Here is a 9188-nt window from a genome sequence, read left to right on the forward strand (position 1 = left end):
GAGGTGGTATAGTCCAGGCATAGGATTATATGGGTCTGCTCTCCCTTAATTACCCTGGGTAGCTTCCCTAAAGGACAGTAGTTAAGTTGGACCTTTGCAGTTTCTCAAATAATATGCAATGTCTGCTAAATAACTGTTGCAGCTCCAGATCAGTGTCATCTAAACTGGGCTTGGAGAATTATGCCCTTTCTAGGTTCTCATGGCTTTCAGAGCTCATTCCCTGATTATGGACGATTGGGTCCAAGGATGGTTTTAAGATTAGAACTGTAATATAATTTTTTAGTCTGGGTTTGCAGCTGTCTATTTATGGTTTCTAGCTATTTGTTCTATCACACATGAAGAGGTTTTAAATTTCCTTTTGTGGTTCTTGGATTTGTCTATTTTTTCAATAATCTGTCAAATTTTGCTTAGGCAAAGGTCACATTTTTAGGAACATGTATCTTTCTGCCAAATTGAATCTTTAATCATTATGAAAAAATCTTGGTTGCTCCAGTTGTCCTTTTTGTCTAATGGTCTACTTTTTTTTTCACTTAATATTTTTATTGGCACATCTTTGCACACATATAGTCTATACATGGTGTACAATCAACAGCTCACAATATCACCATATAGTTGTGTTTTCACCATGATCATTTTTTAGAATATCTGCATCACTCCAAAAAAAGAAATAAAAAGAAAAAGCTCATACATCTCATAACCTCTTACTGACCAATAGTATTCCATCTATCCCATTATTTTACCCCTCATCCCCCCTTTATTTATGCATTTTCAATCCGTATTTTTTTACTCGTCTGTCCATACCTTGGATAAAGGGAGCATCAGATGCAAGGTTTTCACGATCATACACTCACATTGTAAAAGTTATATCTTTACAATCATTTTCAAGAAAGAAGCTACTGGAACACAGCTCTACAGTTTCAGGTACTTCCCTCCAGTGACTCCGATATGTCATAAACTAAAAAAGGGTATCTATATAATGCATAAGAATAACTTCCAGGGTAACTTCTGGACTCTGAAATCTCTCAGCCACTGAAACTTTATTTTGTCTCATTTCTCTCTTCCACTTTTTAGTCAAGAAGACTTTCTTAATTCCATGATGCTGGGTCCCAGCTCATCCCAGGAGTTCTATCTAACGTTGCCAGGGAGATTTACATCCCTGGGAGTCATGCCCCATATGGGAGTAGGGCAGTGAGTTCACTTGCTGGGTTGGCTTAAAGAGAGACTACATATGAACAACAAAAGAGGTTCTCTGGAGGTGACTCTTAGGCCTAATTTTAAGTAGGCTCCACCTGTCCTTTGTAGGAATAAGTTTCATAGGGGTGAACCCCAAGATTGAGGGCTTAGCCTATTGATTTGGTTTTCCCCATGCTTGTAAAATTGTTAGAAATTCTCCAAATGGGGAGACTGAATATTTCCTCCTTTCTCCCCAATCTCCCAAAGGAACTTTGCAAACACTTTATTCACTGTCCAAATTACTCTGGGATATATTAGGGCACCACACCAACCTGTACAAATCAACAAACTCTCTTGCCCTATTCAAGCTATCATGTACTTATGGTGTTAAACTAAACAGACCACATAAGTTAAATTAGGTAATGTGCTGCTCAAAATATAAATTAGCACCAAATAAACATCTCTCCCCTTGGTCTCACATAGAAGTTGAAGTTTTAAAATATGAACAATATCATCCTTTACTCTGTATTCTGATTTACCTTAGTTCTATCCAGATCAGCTTCCTTCATATCTCTAGTCAAGGTCTGATCCCTTTTTCAACTTTTTAAATAGTCCCTGTAAGGGGTACTGCTGACTTTCATAGCTTCAGAGCTCTAACTCTGAGTCTCAGGTGCCACATAAATGCCTGAAGTTTCTGGAAATGACCAGGTTATGTATAAACAACTCATTGCTTTGAATTCAGAAATAACAATTACAATCCCTGAATATATGTGACTGCTGTTAAGAGCAGCAATCTAGGCATAGGATTATATGGGCCTGCTCTCCCTTAATTACCCTGGGTAGCTTCCTGAAACTCTCCTTCTTTTACCTATATGTCTTGGTGGCTTGGGATTATGTACCCCAGAAAACACTATTAATGTTAATCCTCTCTTGTGGGTATGAACCTATTATAAATAGGACTTTTTACGTTTAGGTCTATTTTTTTTGTGAGACTACTTCAATTAAAGTGTGGTGCAACTAATCTGGATGGGTTAATCTTATTACTGAAGCCAGAAGGGCAAGCAGAAGCTGGAAATCAATGGGACCTGAAAGAGAATGGAGAAGATGCCACCTTATGCATTGCCATGTGATGGAAAAGCCAAGAACCAAGGATCACCAGCAGCCAGCCCCAGAGTGCCAGTCTTTGGGCAGAAAGCACTGTTTTTCTGTTGCTCTCATCTGTACTTCTCCTAGCCTCAAAACCACGAGGTTGTGTTTAATTTAGCAGCACATGTACTAAAGTTGGAACAATATAGAGTAGACTAGCATGGCTCTTGCAAAAGGATGACACACAAATTCATGAGGCATTCCATATTTTTATTACAGAACATGGACCACGCTATTACAAGCTGTTAATAATAGGATGGCATATAGGAACTCTGTATTTTATGCATGATTTTTCTGCAAACTTACAACTTCTCTAAAAAATACAAAAAGTGAGCTGATAGATTCCCATAGTTTAAGCCAACTTATTGTGTGCTATTTGTTTTTACAGCTAGAAAACTAAAACAGGTTACCGCTTTTCTGGTTCTTATCAATTTCTCTAGCCATCTGTTCTTAAATTAACTTAGTGACACCTGCAAATTGATAAGAACTTTAAAAATTCTATAATAATAACTGTCAAAAGCTGGATCTATATTTGGATATGACCGAAGGCTGATGTTAGGGAGAAAGTGAATTATTAACAGGTACGAATCATAATTGTGCAAGCAGAGAGTAAATGCAAGTGTATAAACAGGCAAAGGGGAGTAGTTTTTAATAAAATATTTTCTAATAGTATGAACAGATGGATAAATGAATAGGTACATGAAGGAGTGAGGGTTTCAGAATACTTTCTGTTACTTATTATCAAGGCTAAGGAATTGCAATGGTTTTTACTTAATATTTTCAAATATACCTCTTTTATTTGGTCATACATTTTTAGGTCATTGTAATTCATGGTTTCTTTCATTAATATATATTGAATTCCAACCATCTGCCAGGCATTGTTCTATGTGATGGGGATACAAGAATAAGCAAAATATGCAAAACTACCTACCCCAAAGGAAAAATGAAGCAAACTACTCAAGTTTTTTTTATTTGTTTGTTTTTTAAATATTTTTATTGTAAAAACTTAATATATAAGTATATATTCTTGACATAAAAACATCTCATACATGGTGTACAATCAACGGCTCACAATATCATCACATAGTTGTATATTCATCACCATGACCATTTTTTAGAACATTTGCATCACTCTAGCAAAAGAAAGAAAAAGAAAAAAGAAAAAATTCATACATACCATACTCCTCACCCCTCCCTCTCATTGACCACTAATGTTTCCATCTGCCCAATTGATTTTACTCCTTGTTCCCCCTTTTATTTATTTATTTATTTATTTTCTATCCATATTTTGCACTCATTTGTCCATACCCTGAATATAATGAACATTACACACAAGGTTCTCACAATCACACAGTCACATTGTAAAAGTTATAACTTTATACAATTGTCTTCAAGAATCTAGGCACTGGAACACAAGTACTTCACTCTAGCCACTCCAATACACCATAAATAAAAAGGGATATCTGTATAGTGCATAAAAATAACCCCCAGGATAACCTCTTGACTCTGTTTGAACTCTTTCAGCCACCGAAACTTTATTTTGTCTCATATCTCTCTTCCCATCTTTTGGTCAAGAAGGTTTTCTCGATGTCTTGATGCCAGGTCCTGGCCTATGCCAGGCTTTCTGTCCCACTCTGCCAGGAAGATTTTACCCCTGGAAGTCATGTCCCATGTAGGGGGGAAGGCAGTGAGTTCACACGCTGAGTTGGCTTAGAGAAAGAGGCCACATCTGAGCAACAAAAGAGGTTCTCTTGGGGTGACTCTTAGGCCTAATTTTTAGTAAGCTTAACCTGTGCTTTGCAGGAATAAGTTTCATAGGTGCAAACCCTAAGATTGAGGGCTCAGCCTACTGATTTAGTTGTCCCCACTGCTTGCAAGAATATCAAGAAATCTCCAAATAGGAAAGTTGAATTTTTCCCCTTTCTCTCCATTTTCCCAAGGGGACTTTGCAAAAACTTCTTTATTCACTATTCAAATCACTCTGAGATTTACTGGGGCATCACACTAAACTGGACAAATCTACAAAATCTCATGTCTTATTCAAGGTTTATACTTATGGCGTTCAATTAAACAGTCAATATATTTTAAATTAGGAAATGCACTTATCAAAATATAAATTTTGTACCAAATAAACATTTCTTGCTTTAGTCTCACACAGAAGTTGAACTTTTAAGATGTGAATGGCCATCTATTTTCAACACCTTGCAATGTTGACATTCCTTTGTTCTTCCTCATGCAAAAACATGTTTTTAATTTGTACATTTAGTCACTATCATTGAACACTGTAGGCATTCCTAAATTATACCATTTCAGTTTTTATCTTCTATCTTTCCTTCTGGTTCATATGTGCCCCAGCACTTCTCCCTCTATCATTCTCACATTCAGCTTCATTCGGTGTTCTAACATTATTGTGCTACAATCAGGTTGTACTGTGCTGTCCACTTCTGAATTTTTACAATCAGTCCTGTTGTGCAATCTGTATCTCTTCAACTCCAATTACCCAAACTCTACCTTATTTCTATGCCCTGATAAACTGTGTTCTTAACTGAAATTCTCCAAGTTCACTCATTAATGTCAGTTCATATCAGTGAGACCATACAGTATTTGTCCTTTTGTTTCTGGCTAATCTCACTCAGCATAATGTCCTCAAGGTCCATCCATGTTGTTACATGCTTCATGACTTTATTCTGTCTTACAGCTGCATAATATTCCATCATATGTATACACCACAACTCATCTGTTGACGGACATTTGGGCTGTTTCCATCTCTTGGCAATTATAAATAATGCTGCTATAAACATTGATGTGCAAATGTCCGTTTGTGTTCTTGCCCTCATATCCTCTGAATAGATACCTAGCAATGGTATTGCCAGATCGTATGGCAATTCTATGCTTAGCATCCTGAGGAACCACCAAACCGCCTTCCACAGTGGTTGTCCAATTTGTACATTCCTACAACCAGTGGATAAGTGTGTCTCTTTCTCCACATCCTCTCCAGAATTTGTCATTTTCTGTTTTATTGATAATGACCATTCTGGTGGCTGTGAGATGGCATCTCATTGTGGTTTTGATTTGCATTTCCCTAATAGCCATGGAAATTGAGCATCTTTTCAAGTGCATTTTAGTCATCTGTATTTCCTCTTCTGAGAAGTGTCGGTTCATGTCTTTTGCCCATTTATAAATTGGGTCGTCTTTTTGTTGTTGAGTTGAATAATTTCTTTATTCATTCTAGATACTAGACCCTTATCTGATAAGTCATTTCCAAATATTGTCTCCTATTGTGTAGGCTGCTTTTTAACTCTCTTGACAAAGTTCTTTGATACATAAAAGTGTTTAATTTTGAGGAGTTCCCATTTATCTACTTCTTTCTTCAATGCTTGTGCTTTGGGTATAAAATAGGAAACCACCTCTTATTACAGGTTTTATAAGATATTTCCCTACATTTCCTTCTAAAAGTTTTATGGTCTTAGCTCTAATGTTTAGGTCTTTGATCCATTTTGAGTTAATTTTTGTATACGGTATGAGATATGGATCTTCTTTCATTCTTTTGCATGTGGATATCCAGTTCTCCAAGTTCTCTGTCCCAGGTGAGTTGGTTTGACTGCCTTATCAAAGATCAATTGTCCACAGATAAGAGGGTCTATATCTGAACACTCTATTCAATTCCATTGGTCAGTATATTTATCTTTTTTTTTTTTTTCTAGGAGGTGGATAAAGAGCGCACTGAAATGTGGTCTACGATAATGGGATTGGCCAGTGAGTTGATACTGTGGTACAAACTGCCAAAATCTCCCTAAATTGCAAATGACAAAAGGGAACAAATGCATTTGCCCTGTTTCAAGTTTATTCCTATGGGATTAGTTCATTGGGAACAAAACTTAGATGCTCGGCCATATTAACTGAATGCTGTGTGCCAGGGGCCCTTCCAGGTACCGAAGACCCACCCAGTGGTGAACAAAAACAGGCTAAGCCCTGCCCTCCTGGGGCTGTGAAGAAGCTTAACGACATAAATGCAAGGACCGGATGATGGCGTGAAAAGTAAGGGGGTGCATGCTGGAGGGGAGAGGAGGCCTGGAAAGGTGGGGGGAGTCACCGAAGCCCCCGCTCTGGGGCTGGAGGATGGGGCCAGGCTGAGGGCAGGCAGAGGAAACAGCCCCTGCCACCCCTGGGAAGGGAGCTGCTGCTTAATTGGTTTCTGCCCATTCCTAGTGGTGTCCATTTGAAGCCATCTAAGGACTCAGTTGCTAAGAAAGTTCTAGAAGAGGGCCCTTGGTTGCCCTCTGGAAGGCTAATTAGTCCCAGAGCCGGAGCGTCTGTGGGGCCTGGGAGACAGGGGAGCCATCAGCCGGCACAAATGGCAGGGACAGCATGGGGCTGCCTCTAATGGGTTTTTGAAGGTTGCTCTGTGTTTGATTGACAAATGCCATATGTCCCAAGTGCTCGGGGCATTATCCTCTTTTTGGAGCTCTTGTCCTTGTCTCCAAAACATGCTCCCCTCTGCTTTGATGTCACATGTGCTGTTTTTTTCAGTCCCACTTTAAAGGGTGAAAAGGCGCATCTGAACACCTCACTCCGGTTCAAGGTTTGTCCCTACCACGTGGCTCTAACCCCATGCAGCTGCCTTCTCCAGCTCTCAGCGCTGCAGAGGGACAGGCCATGAGAGCCGGGGGTGTCCTCCAGGCTGGGGACCTGCTGCTGCCAGCCACTGCCCCATCTCAAAAGCTGCTGCTCGCCTGTGGGGGGATGCTCTGAGCCAAAGGGGGAGAATGACATAGTAACAGCTGACCCTGAGGCCCCAGAAGCCCACCAGCCAGCAGCGGTACAGGGATAGCGCCGGGGCCTCTGCCAACCATGCGGGGCTCAGGGGGCGCCTGTGCTCCATAGGCGGGCTGTGGCCCCACAGACTCCCTGAGCCCCAGCCTGGGCCTCCCAGGAGATCCGCGTGGACCCCCTTAACCGGAGTCCCTGCTGCCCTTCCCCCATCACGTCCCCCAGAAGCGCAGCCCTGGCGGTGGCATCCGCTCTCCACGGGGCGCCTGCTAATGACTTGTGTCCTCCTCCTGTCCTCAGCCCCCGCTCTGTCTTCTCTTCTCCAGCAATTTCCAAAACTTCTAATTGCTCTCAGCCACCTTCTCTCAGGGCAGGGCCTGGCCAACATGCAGATCTGATCTCCTCCCTTAGTTCCGCAGGCTGGAAAGGGGATGCGCCTGCTCCGGAAGGGTAATTTGAGGTGCAGGAGAAATTAGAAGCTGGAAGAGCGGTCACCGAGCACAAGTGACAGGCCTATTACCATATGCGCTCTAACGACTGCCTGATGTTTCCCTTCATTTTGTCAAAAATAACATCATCGTCTCTGCACAACACTCAAACACCTGTCTGTTCCGATGCTGCCTTCAGAACGGATGTCTTCACTCACTGCCACCGAGGCACAGATTTTTCTATCCTTTAGGACCCCCTGTGTCTTTCTCTAACGAACTGCTCCCCACCCTCCCTTTGCATTAGGTCTGTCTCCCACACCCTCCTGGCCCCACCCCTGGGAGCTTTTAGAACCCACATTAAAGCAGGGAGCTGCCTAACCTCCCAGAGAAAGTATGATTTCTGACCTCAACAAACTTTTAGCAAAACTTGTCCTCTCGTTCTTCCCTGAAGGACGGGACCAGGTAGACAGAATGGTGCCCCTGATTTCAGTGGAAAGAGCCTGTGAGACTGAGGTCTAGAGGGAGCAGTGCAGAGAAGTTAGGGTGCAGGAAGCCCGCGGGTCTGGGGGGGGTGCTTTATATATATTTATATAAATATATAAAGATATATTTATCTTTATGCCAGTACCATGCTGTTTTGACCACTGTAGCTTTGTAATACACCTTAAAGTCAGGTACTACTCAACAAGTTTAAAAGACCTGGGTGTGTTTAGATAAAGAAGGATTGGTGGGCCTTGGAAGAGAATGTTAAGGATAAATGAGATAAAATATTGTGAGGAAGGAAGAATGGTGTGGAAAAAGTAATTGAAGATGGGGAATTATTAAAGAATGATTCAATTTTGGAGGGGAGGCCCCACTGCAAAGCCTACTGTATTTTCTGAGATTTAGGCACAGGAGTCATAGTCCTTTTAACTCCTGTACTCAAAGAGACTTCCTCCACAGCTTGGTAATATCAGCTCCCATTTGTCTAGCCCCTTTTATGCACGAGGCAAAATTCCCCAGTCTTTTCAAAGACCTCAAAAATCTCTAATGCTCTTCATCATCTGGGATTAACTGCCTCTCTCTTATCCTTTCTCCTTGGGGGCTCTGACTTACTTTCTGTCCACTTTTCCAGAGAAAAGTCATAGAGAGAATGAGCTAGGGAAGTTTCAGAATTGCTACTATTCTTAGATGCATAAAATTATTCTCTCTCTCTGGCTGCAATATTCTAAATCGTAGCCATTAAACACACATGGCTATGGAGCACAGTGTGGATAGTATGACTGAGGAATGGAATTTTTTATTTAAATGACACTTAAATTCAAAAATTGAATCAGTGTAAACTATTTTCTATTGAACACAACTTTATTGTTTGGGTAGGACTGTATTTCATTTTGTTGAAAGTACAGCATCTAAATTACGATGTGCTATAAGTGGGAAATACACACTGGGTTTCAAAGTCTTGGTAGGAAAAGATAATTGTAAACTACCATGATTACAAGTTGAAATAAGATTTTGGACATCCTGGGTTAAGTAAATTTTAGTATTAGGATTAATTTTGCCTGTTAGCTTTAACTTTATTTTTACAAGCAGCTAAATTTAAAATTAAATTAAAATTTGCTCACATTACAGACAGCACTATTCTATAAGGTAACGGGGACTTCTTTTTATCAATCTAGACCTTATTGTTCT

The 9188-nt window shown here is 40.6% G+C and overlaps 1 non-coding gene across 1 annotated transcript; it reads left to right on the forward strand.

Moving 5' to 3' along the window:
* The first annotated feature begins 2424 nt into the window (after positions 1–2424).
* LOC143656613 (U6 spliceosomal RNA) lies at positions 2425–2531 on the forward strand. Its single transcript, XR_013162529.1, has one exon. It is a non-coding gene; the product is annotated as a U6 spliceosomal RNA (small nuclear RNA).
* The last annotated feature ends 6657 nt before the right edge of the window (positions 2532–9188 follow it).

This window comes from Tamandua tetradactyla, chromosome 14 (assembly GCF_023851605.1).
Source record: "Tamandua tetradactyla isolate mTamTet1 chromosome 14, mTamTet1.pri, whole genome shotgun sequence".
Classification (NCBI taxonomy): domain Eukaryota; kingdom Metazoa; phylum Chordata; class Mammalia; order Pilosa; family Myrmecophagidae; genus Tamandua; species Tamandua tetradactyla.